Source organism: Scyliorhinus canicula, chromosome 12 (assembly GCF_902713615.1).
Source record: "Scyliorhinus canicula chromosome 12, sScyCan1.1, whole genome shotgun sequence".
NCBI lineage: Eukaryota > Metazoa > Chordata > Chondrichthyes > Carcharhiniformes > Scyliorhinidae > Scyliorhinus > Scyliorhinus canicula.
In genome coordinates this window covers 143,921,896-143,942,111 of record NC_052157.1, presented here as the reverse complement: position 1 = coordinate 143,942,111, position 20,216 = coordinate 143,921,896, and the positions used below count along the sequence as shown (strand labels likewise).

The following is a 20,216-nucleotide window of genomic DNA, read 5'->3' as shown; positions in this document are numbered from 1 at the left end:
AATCCACAGACTTTAACTTGAATTCAGAGTGGACTGCGTGTACTTGACCACAGTCATCTTCTGTGTTTAAAAGGGATTTTTTTGTGTTAATGAGACCATTGTAGCTTGATATGTACTTTGTAATCTGTGTTAATCTTAAAATCTGTGTGTAATTGTTAATATAATGGGTGAATAAAGCAGTATTGTATTATAATGCAATTTTCCATGTTTAGTAAATGTTTTTTTGGTTATTAAACCTAATTAAGGGTCCTGTGATTCTGTTCCTGCATTTTTATAAAGAAAAGTAAAGGTTACTGTCATTTAAGCCAGGGTTCTGTTCTGGGAACTTCCCATTCAGTTATAACACCAACTGGGATCCTAACAGTGTAGGGAAATGTCCCAAGGCACTTAGAATACTCTCATAGAAAGGTAGAATTAAAAGTTATTTAGCAGTTGTAAAATATGAGTTCATTATTTACAAGCTTAGTGCAAACAAATATTATGGAATATTCCTACATTTCTAATTTTTGAGTTTGCATTCGGTAATTTACCCAAAGCACACAAAAAAAATCCGCTGCAAATAAAAGTCAAGTTTCAAACTACTGGCTAATTAGGGGAAAAGTTACACTTGTTTATATGCTCACGTCAAATATGCCATTCTTTTAAGAATATGTAACATTAGCATCAGTTTTACCTTTGAACAAACAGCATAACTAGCCTAGTTATCTAATGTTTTAATATGAATTACTGGACATTGAATGGATGAAAATCCTGATTTGTGCATCACTGCCTCGATAAAAAGCTTTCTTTACAACACGGTCGCCATGTTTCTGGGACATTCCAGTCAAATACAGGGTTACTTGCGCTGTATGTTTAGTGGGTGGAACTGATGGCAATGGTATTATATAGGAATGGTTTGTTTGACCCAACCACATATCCAAATGCAATGAGCTCTTCAGATATCCAGCGTAAAGCTTGAGTTGAAAAGTAAATTTAACTGAGCACATTTGGAGTAACAAGAATAAATTCAATGCCTCATTCAGAATTTAGAAGATACGTTTTCAACTTGGTACTCGAGAGTAAGGCTAGCATTGCAGATCAGCCACATCTTACAGAGAACATCACTGATGACGACAGAACTAAAAATTGGTGCTTTGCATAATGGATGGCAGATTCACAACATCAATGTTACACACTAATGGCAAGTTAGAGATCCATTTTTTAAAAAATCTCACTGAGTTACAGGACACATGAATGTGGTTCTGGCTGCCTAATGTAATAAATATAGCTTTCAAAATATATCCATTTCCTTAAAAAGAAATTACTGCCACTACTACGGAGAATGAAAAGACGTGTCGTTGTGATCATAGTGATATCATGTACTATGCAAGTTCAGCCACTGCAAAATGTTTGGCAAATGAGTGGGAAGAGGTTGAAATTAGGCACAGAAGCACATGCTATTGAACAAGGAGATCTTTAGCTTGTGCATCTTAATTTGTGGCCTAAGATGTGCCTTGTTAAAGTGATATCTTACTTTGTTTCTTGACAGAAACCTGTGCAACCTGTGGACGATCCCTATGGTACAAATGCTGTTATTGTTTTTGGAACTTTCTCTGTCCCAGTAGCAGATATGTACCCCGAAAGTTCACATTCAGTGTAAGTACAGCCTTCAGACGCACAGTACAGTTTTGTAAAATGCATTGAAACAAGTTCCCAATGCTTTGAATTATTTCTTGTCTCCCTCCTTGCAATTATCCCATTTCTCCTGAAGCTCTTTAATTGTGCTCATAGCCATCTAAACAATATTCCATTCTTCCTGGATGACCATAGACCCTTTTCAGTGAGTGAGTGTGTGTTTATGGAGATTCCGTCTGCTTTGAACCCAAACCTGTCCTCACCTCATCCATGCACATGCACTTTCTAGCAGAAGTTACAATACGATGGTCAAGAGCAAGAATCCAGTTGGATTTATCCATCCTCCCCCCATTTCTTACCTCAAATGTTTACTGCTCCAACCCTTATCAGCAACCAGCTCAACACAACATCAAGATCAAACCAGGTATCTTCCTGGTTTGCGATTTAAACCCCGTATCCTATCCCATAAAAAGTCTGGTTATTTTCACTTCTATCGTAACAAATACCTCTACCTTTGCCACTCACATGGCCAGGGATCTTAACCTACTTCATCACATACAAGCTTAACTTCTGCAATATTCATCTTTCCAGCCTTCCATGCTCTACCTTACATAAACTAAAACACCACCAACCACATGCCAGTGTCACACTGACACCTATCTATCTAGAAACGTTGTCAGCGCTGATATAAACTGGCTCACTGTCTTCCAAATCATTGGATTCAAAATCCTGATCTTCATTTATCATCACCTCCATTGCCTTGCACAAATCTAACTCCACATTCTCCTCCAGGCCTATGTCCCATCCTGGACTCTCGAGCCTTCTGAGTGAGGCCTCCTGTGCCTCACCTTCTCCCAACTTTCCACCATTGCACATGAGACTTCTCACCTCTATTCTCTGAAATTCACCCTAACCTCTTGTCGTGACACTTCAAAAGCTTTATTTTCAACTATGTCTTTGATTACGTCCCTTTGAAGGGAGACAGTGGTGTAGGGGTAACGCCACTGGGTTTGTAATCCAGAGGCTCATGCTAATGGTCTGGGAACATGGGTTCAAATCCCACCATAGCTGCTGGAGTATAAGGCTAGTCGCAGTAATGGCTCTGTGAAACTATCTTCCATTGTGGGAAAATACCATTCTGGTCCTTCAGGGCAGGAAATCTGCCATCTTCATCCCATCTAGCCTAAATTTGGTGCCAGGCATGCAGCAACGTGGTTGGCCCTTAACTGCGCTCTGAAATGACACACAATTCAAGGGAAGTTCCAGATGGGCGACAAATTCTCACCTTGCCAGCGACACCCAAGTCCCACGAAAGAATAATTTAAGAAGCACGACTCCATCCATTGCTGGATACCTGCTTCTCTTTCTTCTGTGTCTCATTGGAGTGTTCGTTACATTAAATGATCAACATAAATGTAAACAGAAGCATAGAATTACAGCAAAGAAGGAAGACATTCGGCCCATCATGTCCGTGCTGACAACATGAAAGAGTAACTCAGCTAGTCCAATTCCCCTTGGCTTTCCAAATTATATTGGTTATTAAATTGCAGCATATATTTCCAACAGAACCGGAGACCTCTACTTCTTTAAAAAAAAAAATCTTTGCTTCAAAGTTAAATGCTGATGACTTCATCTATCCTAAAGGTGTTGTGAAACTCAACCATGAAAGATCGCTGCAGCAATTAGGGAGTCTGAGTTAATGGCTTTTCCCCCTATTATTAATTCCCTTTGCATTGCTAGGTGAGGGACTCCACCAACTCTAGTGCTTTTTAGTTCACTGTTGGAATACCCACAACAGGTTCAACAAACAGTAAAATTAACCCTAATTCTCCATATTTGCTGCTTAGAAAGGGAAATAGATGGTGAACCTCACTGTTGAAATGAAACTGTTGAACAATGGTTTAACCATTTGGCAGATGCAAAGAACGGGTTTTTGGGGCAGTAACATATTGGTTTGGACTACTTCCACTAGTGAGCAGATAATTAAGTGAAGTAACATTGAGGGATAATTTTCACTTTTGGGGATTGGGTGAAGCGGGAGTGATCAGATCTTTGATACACTACTCCCAATTTTCATTCTGTTAACTTAAGTAGAAAAGAAAATGAGGAGACGTGAAAGGGGGGTGGAAGCAGATTCAATGATAAATCTCAAAAGGGAATTGAATAAATACTTAAAAAGGTGGTGGGGGCTGGAATAGGCACTGTTACAGGGAAAGAGCACAGTAATGGGACTAACTTTCAAAGAGCTGGCACAGGCATGATCAGCCGAATGGCCTCCATTTATGGTGCATTGGTCGTGAACCGTAGGATCTTGTTCTAGAAGAGTTTTCAGACAGATGTCATTCCTGACACAGTCAGCGAAGCCAACAAAATGGCTCAACAGGAAGAGTCACCCTCAGTGTTGATTATGGGTGCTTCCATGGGTGTTTTGACAATTCCATCGAAACATTTACTATTTTCTGATACATGTGATTGAAACATCGATGTCATCCCACTAGCAAACCACACCAGTGTACCAGTTTTATTTTACAAACCTGGGGTAGATTTTCCACCCATCATTGTACCAGGTTGATGCAGCCATCTTAGAATATCAATTAGGTTGGGCAACTTGTTATTAATGATGAGTACAAGATGAGCATTGCTTTTAACAATCCTTATTAGTGTCACAAGCAGGCTTACATTAACACTGCAATGAAGTGACTGAAAAGCCCCTAGTCGCCACATTCCGGTGCCTGTTCGGGTACACTGAGGGAGAATTCAGAATGTCCAATTCACCTAACAGCACGTCTTTTGGGACTTGTGGGAGGAAACCCACGCAGACACGGGAAGAACCTACAGATTTCGCACCGACAGTGACCCAAGCCGGGAATCGAACCCGGGTCCCGGGCGCTGTGAAGCAATAGTGCTAACCACTGTGCTACCGTGCCGCCCAAATTTTCATTTAAATTCATTTAAATTCTAGAGCACTGACGACTGGAATTCCTGAAAGCGAGGAAGAGAATTCTGCATCTTAGACAGCACCAGCATGACAGGTGAGTCACCAGATTTTCACACTTTTATACTGACTGAGCTGTGACTATTTGCAAGATTTAAAAAAGCAAGCCACCAAATTGTTAACAACAATGATAGCATCAGAGAGAGATTGAGGAGTGAACACTTGTCAGAATAAGCATCGCAGGAGAAAAAAAGCACCTCACTTTTAACAAGCTCAGGAGGTTATGGCAGCATCTGTACAGAGAGAGAAACTGAGTCAATGGGCTGGATTTTCACTGCATCGGGATGTCTTGGGAGCCCTTGAAAAATCTCCTCCTCTGCAATTTTCAAAGAGTTGAGCCAGGTTTTTAAAGAGTTGTTGTTCATGGTCAGACGAGCCGTGATCGCCGGTCTGCTGAGGGGACCTTTGGAAAGGTAAGCTCAAAAAGGTGCTCCTCATGCCCCCTGTGCCAACTGCAGCCTTTTCACCCACCCCTATGACCCCTCTTGCCCCCACTGCCGTTTCAAAAAAAAGTAATTCATTTGTAATTTTATACTATGTTTGAAAAACAAAGAAGTCATTTCACTACAAGCCAGTAAAAGTATCATTTATCCAGGCCCGTTAAAGCATCAATAACAAAAATCACAAACATTTGAAGCCACTTAACCTGTCTAAGTAAACATGGTGGAATTGACAGCAGAGATCAGTGAGTCTGGGCTGTCAATTAAATAATGTTTTCTCTTGGGTGCACGTGTTTCATTTAATGAATGTCTGGGCTCTCAGAGAGGCCTCATCATGAATGAGTTTGATACTCAGTCACAAAAGGAGGTATTAGAGCAGGTAATTAAACTCGATGTTCGCTGATAGAGAGCTACGAACACAGGCTTCAAGTGATAACTTTGCTGTGGTGTATTAATGCGTTTGGGAAGAAAAAATGATGTGGATTAAAATGATTTCCAAACCATTTGCAATTCTTCTTGAGTTGTCTGCCTGAAGCAGCTCCGACCCACAGAACCATGACCTCCATTCTGGGTAGGGCAAGGCGGAGGTCTCAAATCAATCCCAGTCAGAACCAGTATTGAATCCTGAACTGTTGTCAACAAACTGATCCACACCAGCTGCCCAGCTGAGACAACCACACCCCGCCCCCACCACCACATCCCCTCCTCCCACGTTGCTGTGGCAACATACATTGCATACATGTTGTAGCCTGGAGCTATGGATGGTAGAGGGTTCGATTACTTTCCATCACATGACCGACCAAGAATGCTCTCAACACCTGCCATTGTCGTACACTGGAGGCATTTACACGTTGATATTCAACCAGTTTGCACACGATGAGAACATATCTTCCTTGGCCATCAAGTCCTGGAGTGGGACTTGAACCTAGAGTTTCTGGCTCGGAGGCAGGGATGCTACCCACTGCACCACACAACTTCCCCCATTTGTAACTAAAGCCTGGAAATTAGAGTGTGCTGTTTTAGGTTAGCAATACTTAATTCTTTGGTAATTAAACTAAGGCATTAACCTATTTATTTCAACTTGGTTAATATCCCATTAAAATAGCAAAATAACTTCTAAAATCGAAGCATTTCAAAACTAATATAATGCTGTGGGGTAGATCTTGACGTTGTGCGATAGGGTAAAATGGACAATAGCAAATCGGCAGACTCCTGATTTTCATTAACTTCAGTTGGACAAATAATCAACAGAAATGAATGGGTTAAAGCAAAGTCAAAATCTAACCCTCTAACCTCGAGGTTCCAATAATCTAATACAAAGATCTTACTGTTCTGTCATTTATCAGACGGCATGGTGGCACAGTGGTTAGCACTGTTGCTTCACAGCTCCAGGGTCCCTGGTTCGATCCTCGGCTTGGGTCACTGCCTTTGTGGAGTCTGCACATTCTCCTCGTGTCCTCATGGGTTTCCTCCCAGTGCTCCGGTTTCCTCTGACAAGCCCAGAAAGACGTGCCTGTTAGGTGAATTGGACATTCTGAATTCTCCCTCAGTGTACCCGAACAGGTGCCGTAGTGTGGTGACTAGGGGGTTTTCACAGTAACTTCATTGCAGTGTTCATGTAAGCCTACTTGTGCCAATAAGTACCAGCCCGTACCAGCCTCCCCAAATAGGCGCCGGAATGGGGCGACTAGGGGCTTCTCACAGTAACTTCATTTGAAGCCTACTTGTGACAATAAGCGATTTTCATTTTTTTTTTCATTTTTTAAATAAAGATTGTTATTATAGCCAAAGTAAACACATAATCTGTTCCCAAGTCTCCCCGGACAGGCACCGGAATGTGGCGACTAGGGGCTTTTCACAGTAACTTCATTTGAAGCCTACTTGTGACAATAAGCGATTTTCATTTTTTTTTAATAAAGATTGTTATTATAGCCAAATTAAACACATAAACTGTTCCCAAGTCAATCGATAATCTCCAGGCAAAATACCAATTACCAAACTAAATTTCAGGATATTAAATGCTGAAAAAAGACACTCGAAATACTCCTTATTTTCTTTCAAAATGAAATATCACCGTCCCAATTTCAGGGTTTTCGGAAAGCATCCTTGATGTTCATGTTTTTTTAAAGTTGGCTGGTTTGAAATGATTTGAGGTTGATAAGACAAAGAATAAAAAGATAACTGGCTTTTTTTTTAACCTTTTCTTTCTGAGGGTTGTAACCATCAAATTAACATTTGCCCCTTTTATTAGCCTTGTTGACACCGGAAAATCCAACAGGCTGGCAACCTAACCTTTCTGATCCTGGTCATCGTCCTATCCTTCATCAGAACTGATCATTCCAATTGCTGGAATGGCAACCAGCACTGCCCTTGCCTCATTCTCTCTGCTGTTGTCCATAGCTTTGCAATCCACTCAACGTCACACGATTGACAAACGCCTGGAGTATTTTGTGGGTCTCTTGTCATCTAATTAGAGGAAGAATATTATCACCCATGAGTGGGGATGGATGGTATCAAGATGGTATCGGTGAGTGGTGAGGGAAGGGTGAAGGTGTTTCATCCTTCTCGAGGGCAGTTAGAGATGGGAAATAAATGCTGGCCTAGCCGGCGAATCCCACATCCCGTAAATCAATTTTTAAAAATGTTTGGCACATTCTGCTCAAAAAAAGGACTTCAAATTGATTTTGATTGTTAAAATTATGAAGAAGATTTGCAAAGTTAATGCAAGACAATTGTTCACTATGGCAACACGTTTCAAACCAAGTATTCTGCCAGAATGTTACTCAGGAAATGCCCCAGGTTGGCTGCATTTACAGGCGGAAGCCCAATTTGAGTGTCAATCGGGAGTTAAGGCAGCTGATTGGGGGACCCCTCACTGAAGTAGTTCCTAGCTTCCAAACATAAACATAACAAGAGAAGGAATTTTGACCCCAAAGGTACACAGGGCTGCAAAATAGGTTACCCAGGATAGCCACAGAGGTGGGCAATATTAAGGGGGTGAGGTGCAATTGGATGCCCTTCTTCAGAGAGGAAGGACTGAGGGGTAAGGGGAGAAGGTGGGCAAGTGAAATTGTGCTGACCTTGTTGGGACCTTGACCTAGCGGCGGTGGGCACACATCTCCAAGTATGAAGCATTTAAAAAGGTGGAGCTAACAGTCAGTTAATCCTTAGCCAAGTGCACAACAAAAGCAATCTATCTTCTGTAAATCTTGCTTCGAAGTGACTCAATTGTACATGAATACTGAGAAGCAGCCATTCCACTCTAAAATGTGGTAGTGTGGTGGTTAGAGATAAGCATGAAAAAAGTGAGCAGCTTAAAAGCCACAACAATAGAATTCACTGAAATGAAGAATGTATCAAGTATGTAAGTGCACAGAGCGTTGTCAATTATAAGGCAAGTATAATGTTAATGTCAGTAATCAAGATTGATAAAGTAGTGAAGGGACGAGATGGGTTTTGTGGATCAATTATTTCACCTGGATGGGCGAGGGTTATCGATGGGGTCACGTCGACATGTCATGGAAGGGGAAAACTAGGTTGGCCTGCTGCTTGATTTGAGCCGAACTGATATTGCAACCAAAACTAATTGCAATCATTTCTGTGGTAGTATCATAACTATCAGCATTACAAGGGTTAATGTAGTGTCAAGAATAGCCACTAGAGGGAGCTACAGATACAATTATATAAGGCAGTGATGTTGGACCTTAGGGGAGGTGTGTATGCAGGAGACAGCAAGTGAAGGTCATAAGAGCAGTTAGTGTGAGAAGGTTAGTTTACAGTTTATACCAGTACTGAGATTAGCAGTAGATGAGTGTAGTTAAATGTTATTGATCAGTTCTGTATTCTTAAGGACTAAGGATGGTAGCACAAGTGGATAGCACTGTGGCTTCACAGGGCCAGGGTCCCAGGTCCAATTTCCCGCAGAGTCTGCACGTTCTCCCCGTGTCTGCGTGGGTTTCCTCCGGGTGGTCCGGTTTCCTCCCACAGTCCAACGACGTGCAGGTTAGGTGGATTGGCCAGGCTAAATTGCCCTTAGTGTCCAAAAAAGTTAGGAGGGGTTATAGGGCTATGGGGATAGGGTGGAAGTGAGGGCTTAAGTGGGTCGATGCAGACTCGATGGGCCAAACTGCCTCTTTCTGCACTGTATGTTCTATGTTCTAAGTGTCGTAACCCAGTTTAGTAATGTAAGTAAAATCATAGTTTCGTTAAAGTAAAAGCTATACTGTGCTCTTTTTGGAACATTCCGCCAACCATCCCAAATAAGAACACAAAGAACAACACAATTTCTGTGAGACAACAGAAGAGCTGATACACGTGCACATGTAATAAGAATAGGCAAGAAAAGACTGGCTGCTCCATCCAGGCTGACCCATGTGGTTTTAATGTCCTCTGCATCATGATCCAAACACTTCCTGTTCCCTCCGGCACGCTGCAATATCTTTGAAGAGGTGAAAACTCAATAAAAATCCAGAATAAATGGGGAAAATTTGGAATATTCCTCTTCAAACTGCTTCAGATGATCAAACCTAGTACAGGAGATCACGTTATCCCTGACTCATATCACCGGGTATCCAACTTTTGTTCAAGGAGTTCGCTCCCAGCTAGGAACAGATCCAGATCTGTCTTGAAGGAATATTAAGCAAATCAGCATTCACTGCATGAGGCTGCAGCCTGTTCTGCAGGTTCACTGTTGACTGGGAATAGAAGAAACATCTTGTCCTAACCTTACATAACTAAGCACGATCGCTGGTTCTGCCAGACCCATCCAGCTAATATAATTGGCCCAATTAAACACAACCCTGTCCCTTTGTTATTGTATAAACCGTAAGCAGTTATCATTTGAGCATACACTTTGCTAAAATAAACAGACCCAACTCTTTATGCCTTTTGGGGTAATTAGGGTGTTGCAAACTGGGAATTAATGTTGTAACCTCCTCCTCACCCAACCTAAAGCTTTTTAATATCAACCACCATCTGAGGAGATAAAACCGTGCATTTTCGTGTCTTGTGAGTACAACCCATGAGCTTATTTGATTTAACGTTAGCTTCAAGGGCTCGATGATGAACCTATGATGCATTAGCACCCAAATCTCTTTTGTTCCACTATTTAGCAATTCGCTATTGATATTATGCCTGCTTTGAGATCAATTATCAGTGGAATCCGACAGTTATTGGTATTAAGACCAATTACTTATTGTTACTTATTATTTTCATGAGTGGCTCATTTCCCCAACTCACTGAGATCTGCTGACAGGGAGTTGATAATTCTCTACAGTCCGAACACTCACCCATTTATGGTCTTTATCTTCTGAATCATCCCCGCAAAACTATGGGGGCGATTTTGGGCGAGGTGGGAGCAAAGCCTCACGAGAGTCAGGAAACGGGCCAGGATGGGTGGATTCTATGGGAAGCCCCATGGTGGGTGGGGGGGGGGGGGGGGGGGGGGGGGAGAGAGAGAGAGAGAGAGAGAGAGAGAGAGAGAGGCGTGTTCCCCTTATATTTGTTGGGGGAGGGAAGAGCTGATGCCTGTGAGCGGATGGGGAAGAGAGCTTTTGATACTGCCATGATGGTTGGTGGGGCAAAGGGGAGGTGGTTTGGGCGGCAGGAAGAGAGAAGCCCCCGATACCACGGTGATGGTGAAGGTAGGGGAATGGAGCCACTGATGGAGCCATGATGGTGGGGGGTAGGGGGGTGGGGGGGGGGGGTGTCACCCCAATGCACGTGGGGGTGGTGCCTCCATGTCCGTAAGGGGTGGGGGATGGGAGTATATTTTTAGCACAGATCAGGCACCCTTTAAAGTTGGCACCCCAATCTCTGGAGCCAGCCTTGCCGGCTCTATCACGACCCATCCTGCCAGAGTGACGGCACAAACCACGCCCCCAGATTCTCTGTGCACTGAGTGCCAGAAGATCAGGTCTGAAAACTCCACTGTGCTTCTGGAGAGAAACACGGCGGTTTTCAGCCGGAGCCTGACATTCTGCCAAATTTTGGTAATATTCCGCCCTATATCTAGATCATTGATGAAAACAAATGGATAACATTGGCCCTCATACCAATCACTGTGCGATCCCACTGGGCATCTGGGCCGGGATTCTCCCCTACCCGGCGGGGCGGGGGGTCCCGGCGTACCGGAGTGGCGAGAACCACTCCGGCGTCAGGCCTCCCCAAAGGTGCGGAATTCTCCGCATCTTTAGGGGCTAGGCCCGCGCCGGAGTGGCTCCCGCTCTGCCGACCGACGCAAAAACGGCCTTTGGCACAGCTGGCCAAAAGCCCTTTGCTGGTCGGCGTGAGTCCGCGCATGCGCCAGAGCGTCAGCAGCCGCTGACGTAACCCCGGCGCATGCGCGGTGGAGGGGGTCTCTTCCGCCTCCGCCATGGTGGAGGCCGTGGAGGCGGCGGAAGAAAAAGAGTGCCCCCACGGCAGAGGCCCGCCTGCCGATCGGTGGGCCCTGATCGCGGGCCAGGCAACCGTGGGGGCAACCCCGGGGTCAGATCGCCCCGCGCCTCCCCCAGGACCCTGGGGCCCGCTCCCGCCGCCTGCTCCCACCGGCACAGAGGTGGTTTAAACCACGTCAGCGGGAGAGGCCTGACAGCGGCGGGACTTCGGCCCATCGCGGGCCGGAGAATCGCTGCAGGGGGCCCGCCGACCGGTGCGGGGGGCACGCCGACTGGCACGATTCCCGCCCCGCCGATTCCCAAGTGGCAGAGAATTCCGGCCACGGCGGGGGCGGGATTTACGCTGGCCCCGGGCGATCCTCCAACCCTGCGGGGGGTCGGAGAATTCCGCCCCGATCTCAAAGCAGGAATATTCCATTGACAACAAAGTTCTGCCTATGGACTTTCAATAATTCTCAATCCATCACAGTAGGTTGCAACTAATTACAAAAAATGTACCAATAGTGAAGTCTCATGTGTGGCACCTTATCAAAAGCAATCCAAAAGTTCAGGTAAAAATTGTCGGCTGGGTTACCTTTGATTTCTTGAGCAGATTCAACCAAATTCATAAGGCACACAACCGTCTTTTGCGAAAGCCATGTTTGACAAGACCGAAGTAGTCATTTACGGAATTTTTATTATTTGCTTTGAGGATCTAGCATCTAGCCCTTTGCTAAAGTGAAACTTACTTGGAGCAGCGTTAGCATCTTTCCATTCTAGGGGAAGAGTTCCCCACACCTGGCCCACGAGGAGTGCTGTAGAATGCACTAATCTGAAGCTCTCACCTTCATGTTGCTGGTGAGTTTCCTAACCACTGCAACGCCAACCCAGCAGCAGCTAATTTAAATCGGGCTCTCATTGCACTGTGGGAGCCTGATTTAAATATGACAGCGAAGTGTCTCGCCTTTCCCAAGATGAGATGCACATACGCCCCAAAACCCACCATCATAAGAAGACAGCAACTGGCACGAACACAGCACGTTGAGCATGTGTTCCCAATTTTTTAAGGTTTATACTCCCACCCAACCTTCTCCGCACTCTGGTCTTCATTTCTTCTATGCATAAGATGTTTCTTTATTTTCCTAGGTTTCATTTATAAAGAATGTTTTGTTTACATTATACTTATAGGTGGCTGGTCAGCTGACTTGGCTTTTTTTATCATGCACATATTTCTTTAGACTTTACCTGGGTGTATATCGAATCTAACTTTTAAAAAAATATATAAATTTAGAATTCCCAATTCCTTTTGTTTTCCAATTAAGGAGCGATTTAGCGTGGCCAATTCACCTATGGGGTTGTGGGGGTGAGACCCACGCAGACACGGGGAGAATGTGCAAACTCCAAACGGACAGAGACCCAGGGCTGGGATCGAACCCAGCATCACAAATGTCTTCAACAAATTCAATTCCCTCAATGTAATAGCAAGAAAAGACTGAAGGGCACGGAATACTGCAAGGGATATGGTCCCTGACATCATTCCGGCAATAGTACTGAGGACAGGTGCTCCAGAACTAGCCATACCCCTGGCCAAGCTGTCCCTGTACAGCTACAACAATGGCATTTACCCAGCAATGTGGAAAATTGCCCAGGAACATCCTGTCCATATGAAGCAGGACAAATCTCAACCCGGCCAATTGCCATCCATCAATCATCTCTTCATCACCAGCAATATGTTGGAAAGAGCTGTCAACAGTATTATGAGGCAGACTTTACTCAGCAATAATTTGCTCATTGACACTCAGTTTGGATTCCATCAGGGCTACACAGCTCTCGGCCTCATTACAATGTTGGTCCAAACATGGACAAAAAAGCTAAACTCAAGGGATGAGGGGAGAGTGACTTCACTTGATGTAAAACAGCATTTGACCAAGTGTGATATCAAGGAGCCCCAGCAAAACCGATGTCAATGGGAATCAGGGGAAAACTCTTCACTTGTTGAAGTCATACCTAGCTCAAAGGGAGATGGATGTGGATGTTGGAGGGCAATCAACTCAGTCCTGGGACTATGCTGCAGGGGTTCCTCAGGATGTTGTCCTCGGCCCAACCATCTTCAGCTGTGTCGTCAATGACCTTTCCTCCATCATATGGTTAGAAGTGAGGCTATGGATCGATGGCTGCACTATGTTCAGCGCCATTGGCAACTCCTTAGATGCTGAATCAGTGCATGCCATTATGCAGCTACACCTGGACAATATCCAGGCTTGAGTTGATAAGTGGAAAGTAACATTTGTACCACACAAGTGTCAGGCAATGGAGATCTAAGCATCTGCCCTTGACATTCAATGGCATTACCATTGCTCAATCCCCTACTACCAATACCTGGGGGTTACCATGAGCTGAAATGGAACTGGACTAGCCATATAAATACTGTGGCCACAAAAAAAGGTGAGAGGCTGGACATCCCGTGGTGAGTAATTCATCTCCTGACTCCCCAGATCCTGTCCACCAGCTACAAGGCACAAGTGAAGAGTGTAATGGAATACTCTCCACTTCCCTGCTTGAGTACAGTTCTGTTAACATTGGAAAAGCTCAACACCATCCAGGACAAAGCAGCCCGCTTGATTGGTACCCATCCACTGCCTGAAACATTCACTCCTTCCTTCACCGCTGCACAGTGGCATCAGAGTGTACCATTTACAAGATGCACTGTGGCATCGCACCAAGTCACCTTCAACCGCAATTTAACCCGTCTTGAAGGACATGTGCAGCAGATGTATTGGAATGCTATCACCTGCAGGTTCCCCTTCAAGCCACTCACCACCCTGACTTGGAAATATATCGGCGTCTCTTCACTGTTGCTGGGTCAAATTCCTAGAACTCCCTCCCTAACCCCAACAGATGAAATGCTGCGGTTCAAGCAGGCAGCTTGCCCCCACTTTAGAGCAATTAGGGATGGGTAATAAACGCTGGCCTAGCCAGCGACGCCCACATACCATGAACAAATAGAAAAAAGTCCCTTGGTTGGGTCTTGAACCCATAATCTCTACCCTGAGGTAAACGTTTTGCCGATTGAACCACAGCCGACGTTCACGCTGTTTGTTTCACACCTGTCAATTCAAGCACCTATTTTCCTGTGTGTTTACAAGGTTTTATAGTAACTGCTGAAGATTTGTTAATTCAGGGGACCTCTTTTGCAAGCAGGACCATATATCATACAATAGATTGCCTTTGCACATTGAATCATCAGAATGTACTTCATTAAGCCTTGTGCAACATCTCGATGGTTGCAGCCAAGCCTTGAGCAATGCTAACATGTAACTATCTAGTGAGGGTGTGTGAAAGATTCACCCTCTCACTTACTCATCGCCTGCAAGCACCTTGCTTCAAGATTGGGAAATCTTCCCGCCAGGAATTCCAGATATAACTCCTTGCCCAACTACTCAATTGTGGCAAATTTACCTGATTAGAAAAAGCTAGCACGCATTGCGCAAAAAGGTTCCATCATTGCATTTTGGAATGGCTCTGAAATAAAAACTTCCAACTTGTACATCTGTTCCCCTCAGGGGTGGTACGATGGTGCAGTGGTTAGCACTGCTGCCTCACAATGCCGAGGACCTGGGTTCGATGGCCCTGGGTCACTGTCAATGTGGAGCTTGCACATTCTCCCCATGTCTGCTTGGGTCTGGCCCCCACAACCCAAAGATGTGCAGAGTAGGTAGATTGGCCATGCTAAATTGCCCCTTAATTAGAATAAAAATAATGGGTGCTCGAAATTTATTTTTTAAAAAATGTATTTCCCTCTGACAGACAGGGGGGGGAATAGAGATATGGGTTTGGTTCCTTCAATTAACACCTCTATTCCATTTGCTATAATTGTGTGTTTTATGGGACAATATGATCTTTATAACACTGCTCCAAGTGTATTATTCGCAATGCTACCTTTTGTTCAGTTTCTCCCTGTTTTATAGATACTTGAGGATTTGAACATTATGTCTCCCCCTTTTGAGCAATGCTGTGTCTTAAGAGTTGGGGAACATCAAGAGGAAGTAGACCAATCCGCCAATATAGAGGCCCCAAAATGAAAAGCAGTTAACATTTTTCAACGATTAACATGCACAAAATGATGGAGTCTTAAAGTTAAAACCTTCACTGCACAGAAATGTGGTTCACAAAGACCCATTTTAAATCGTGGAGGTATTTGTGTAAACAATTCATGGCAATCCAACCAATTAGGCTTACGCTGCACCTGCTGAATATTTAATAGGAACATCTGTCGTTGGTATAGAAACTTTGATGTTTTTTAGTCAGCTACTTACTTTTACAGCTTTGGATGTACCTCTGTCAGATGCCTCCACAATTAAAAATGGGTCTTTTGAAATTACTTTACTGTAGCAATGAACATATTTTTTAGCTTCAAGGCCGTGCGCTTAATTTAACGGCAAAACAGTTAAGTGCCATTTCGGGCGCGATTGGCAGGTGGTTCTCAACGGCCACGTTGGCGAGATCGCGGCCTGTAACCAACGGCACTTAGTGCCGGAAATGAGCTTCTCGCCATGACTGGCTGTCTCGCCATCTGATTCGCTGGACTCGCGCCACAGCGACTCGCAACTAACAAAAGGAGCTGCTCCCTCACCACTCACTCCAAGTCAACACACAAGCATGGCAGTGCGCAGACCTGCTTTTCTTTTTGGAGTTGCCGACCTGGCCAGGCTTCTGGGAGCAGTGGATGTGAGAGGGGACCTCCTGTTTCCACAAGGGGTATGGAAGGCCAACAGCAGGGCCACCAATACCACCTGGGAGGCAATGGCATTGACGGTCAGTGAGGGCATTACATTCAACTTCAGTCTCGCCAATGAGATGGAAATCTGTGCTAATTGGAGTTAATGATATGCTCGCCATTATTGGGCATGATCCGGAACTCTCCATCGAGAGTGGGCTGGTTAGATGGCAAACTAATTCACGTCTGGCGGGGTTCTTGATTTTGGCAACTCCTGCTATTTAACCGGCACATCCAGATCCACACTGGCCGCAACGTGATGGTTAACTCACACCCCCCAATATTTGGTATATGTAGACATATTCAAATTTTGAATAGATTTGAAGTGGCGGATGAGCCTTCTTCCTCCCAATGATCCCAACCCCTTAATACAGACCATCGCTTAAAGGGGAGGTGAAGAAGAGGCTGAAACCTTAGAGCATCAATACAACAGGGCAAAATTGAACAAACTGTAATGCTTCCAAAAATGTCCTTTATCTTTACCCAGAGATGGTCTGACCTTGAGACCTCTTCCTTTGCAGTTAGGAAGAAAGAATAAAACAGGGGCCATAACTCTCTGGCTGGTGCGAGTCACTTTTCCCACAGGCAGTGCACCCCCACCCGCAAGTTTCCTGGCAGCATGGGGTGGTTTCAATGGGAAATCCCACTGACAAGCAGGGGCTTTTCAGCGAACGGCAGCCACAGAGAAACATGCGGCTGGGGGACCACCCAAGGTGCTTTATCCTCGGAGTTGCACATCCTCGCGTTTTGTAACGTGGAGAAATCATGAGTGCAAACCCACATATAGCTTACTGTATGGAATGAATTATTAGCACAAAAATATTGTACGGCTTGACAGCATAAGGTTAGTATGTCTTTATTAGTTGTGATATTTATTAATAATAATAATTTTTATTAGTGTCACAAGTAATAATAAAAATCCCTGGTTGCCACATTCCAGCAAGGCCAGTACAGGAATTGAACCTGCACTGCTGGCCTTGTTCTGCATTACAGGCTAGCTGTTTAGCCCAGTGTGCAAAACCAGCCCTTTGGTCTTACATTAACACTGTCATGAAGTTACTGTGAAAATCCCATTTTGTTAAAATGCAAAAAATGAAATTGAACCCTGTGAATTATTTTCACAAACAGTCATTTCTACTTTTACACCTTAAACATTTATTTTCTGTTACAGAGCTGACACCATGCCTCATGAATGTTTTTCGATCTGAAGACATGGTACTTGCACAAGGACATTGTTATACTTTATCATGTACATACCTTCCCATTTATAAGCTTGTTTAAAGTAGTTTGATTTTGCCATTTTCTGTTTTATTGTATAAATAGTGCTTTTCCTTTATGAAGTTTTCACAGAATACAACTTTTGTGACGCTTTGTGGCAGAGTGCATTGTACATTTATGCAGGGTGCATATTGGTCAAAACAAAAGATTCCTGTGAACCTGTTCTCTCAAAGAGGTGCACTACATTGGAACAAACTAATGGGGATGGAAAGCAGGACTTTGTGGGGTAGATTTTACATTGCTGTGAAAAAGCCAATCATCTCCCCATCGGGGAAGGATGGAGGAGGCAACCCAGAAGGAAACAAAAACAGGAAAATGAGGGAAATAAGGATACTGGATCCGAACTGGTCTTGTACGCATTAAAATGGAACACCAGTAAAAACTTAGAAATAGGAATACTGGTAGAAACTTTTTTTTCCCCCTGTTGGGAATGGACAGTCCTCGTTAAGCCACTGTTGCAAACCTCCAACCTCCATTCTAGATGGGGACAAAGGGGAAGATTCAGAGCAAGTCACCTTCCTCACTTTGAGCCTGTGAAGGGAAGGATGGAGTAAAGCAAACGAATAATATGCACTCAAAAAATATCAGTGATGTCCTTGTGACATATCACCTGTAACCTAAACCCTAAACTACCACCACCATCCTGCCCCCAACCAGTTCCTGTAGGGTTTTTTGCACCATCAGTGACACCTCTTGCAGATCTCTAGCTTCTCTGTATCATGTATTATTCTGTACAGAAGTAACCTATACTTTAGGTGAGAATAATTAAATTATCCTTTAAACTGATGTTATTGTAATTGTTATCTATGTCATTGTATCAATTGAAATATGAATGTGCAAGATTTTGAAACATTTGTTTAAAATTTGGCCCTGAGTTTTGTTTTGGGTCGTTGACAAGTGGCCATCATTGCTGGTAAGCCTGGGGGTGAACCATTTGAATGCTTTAATCTCCTGGAATTGACTGCAAGGACAGGACACAGGAATATTGGGTTCCGGGCTGTTGCGATTTTCACTCGTGAGCAGAGGGCACAGAGATCGTCTGAATAGCAAGCAGAGATAAAGGTTGGAATAATTCTTTTAAAACACGCCTTGAACAGATACTGCCCCCGCACCCCCCCCCCCCCCCACCCACCCCCGAATCATATTATATTGGACATGTTTCTACTTGTGCTCAATAGTTGTGCAACTTTGTAAATTTGGGAGTACAGAATTTTAGTCAAACAGTTGACCCCTTCCATTAGCTTCATCTGAAGCTGTGCCTGCTTAACACTCCTGTCCTCATTTGATCTATAGTGGCTCCTACTTACCAACTTCCTAAATTTTAATGTTTCATCCTCTTATAAATCCGCCTGTGACATAGCCCCTGCTTCCGCCTGACAACTGCATGCCAAAATGCTCCATTCGTCTAACTCTGCTCTTTTGCACACCCGCCGTGCCTTTGCACCACCGTTTAGTAGCTGTGCCATCAGCAGCCACCCTTTGGACTTTTCCCACTAAAGCCCTCTAACTCTCTCTCTCTTCCTTTAAGACCTTAATTCAACCTATGTCTTTAATTGAGCTTGTGACCTTCCCCTTCCTAATCTCCTTGTTTTGGGCTCAGTGGCTGTTTTCCTCAATCCTCCACAAAGCAACTTGAGACACTACTATGTTTAAAGCATTATGTAAATGTAAACGTTGGTCTCGTCTTAATCTCTGTCGGTATCTTAAACTAGAAGATCCGAATTTAGTTCACAATTCTAATAAGTGTCCCTAATTCCCACGTTCTGTCCTTCAGTCACTTCCTCTGTGGAGGATATCACCTTGTTAACCATTACTGTTTGACTTTAAACAAAATAACCAAACATCTGCCAATTACCTAACTACTCAGAAAATTGCCCAGGCATGTTTTGCTACAAGACGTTCCTAGTTTTGTTATTGTAATAAGTTGTGTTGAATCCCGTTTTAACAGACAATAAAGCTGGGCAATAGGGGCTGGTTTAGCACAGTGGGCTAAACAGCTGGCTTGTAATGCAGAACCAGGCCAGCAGCGCGGGTTCAATTCCCGTACCAGCCTCCCCGAACAGGCGCCGGAATGTGGCGACTCGGGGCTTTTCACAGTAACTTCATTGAAGCCTACTTGTGACAATAAGCGATTATTATTATTATTATTATTATTATTATTAATAAAGCATTATAATTGTTACCTACTACAGTGAAATCTTTCCTGACTGACAAGTACAGAGGCATATAAGCTCAGGCCGGTGATCTTAACAAAACAAGTTTAAAGGATTATTGAACTACTCAAGTGTGAAACCTTGAACGATCCTGGCAGTAATATTCATGTATAATGGCCATAACATTACAAGAATGAATCACACTGTCAGCTTGAAAATAAAATTCAAACGGTGAACTTCTCTTGATTTGACTCGAAATACAAGGGTGTGCCTCACATTATTTTAGAACTAAAGTAAACACCATTTCCCAGAAAATGATGACTCCATTGACGCTAGAAAAAACACACACAAATCTACCTTGTATTAGAACCTTTAAGTAGCATGGAACATGACAGTTCCTGGCCTACGGGTAGGAAGAAATTGGCATTCCGAAACAAAGTGGGCGGGATTCTCCGGTTCCCCAAGCCTGGCGGCGTGCCATTCGCTGGTGGGGGGAATCTGCCTTCGCGCCGCTTGTCAATGGGATTCCCCATTGAAGTCACTCCACACCGGCGGTGAATCCCGACGACCAAAGAATTCCGGCCT

General features: G+C 44.0%; 1 long non-coding RNA gene across 1 annotated transcript in view; it reads left to right on the top strand.

Annotated features, from left to right (window-relative positions):
* The window catches only part of LOC119975264, an 88,867-nt gene extending 70,603 nt beyond the window's left edge, over window positions 1-18,264 (top strand). Inside the window, exons 2-4 of the long non-coding RNA XR_005462700.1 lie at window positions 1,529-1,635; window positions 4,577-4,646; window positions 17,372-18,264. This is a non-coding gene — a long non-coding RNA (uncharacterized LOC119975264). The remainder of the gene's footprint in view (window positions 1-1,528; window positions 1,636-4,576; window positions 4,647-17,371) is intronic.
* Window positions 18,265-20,216: the final 1,952 nt, after the last annotated feature.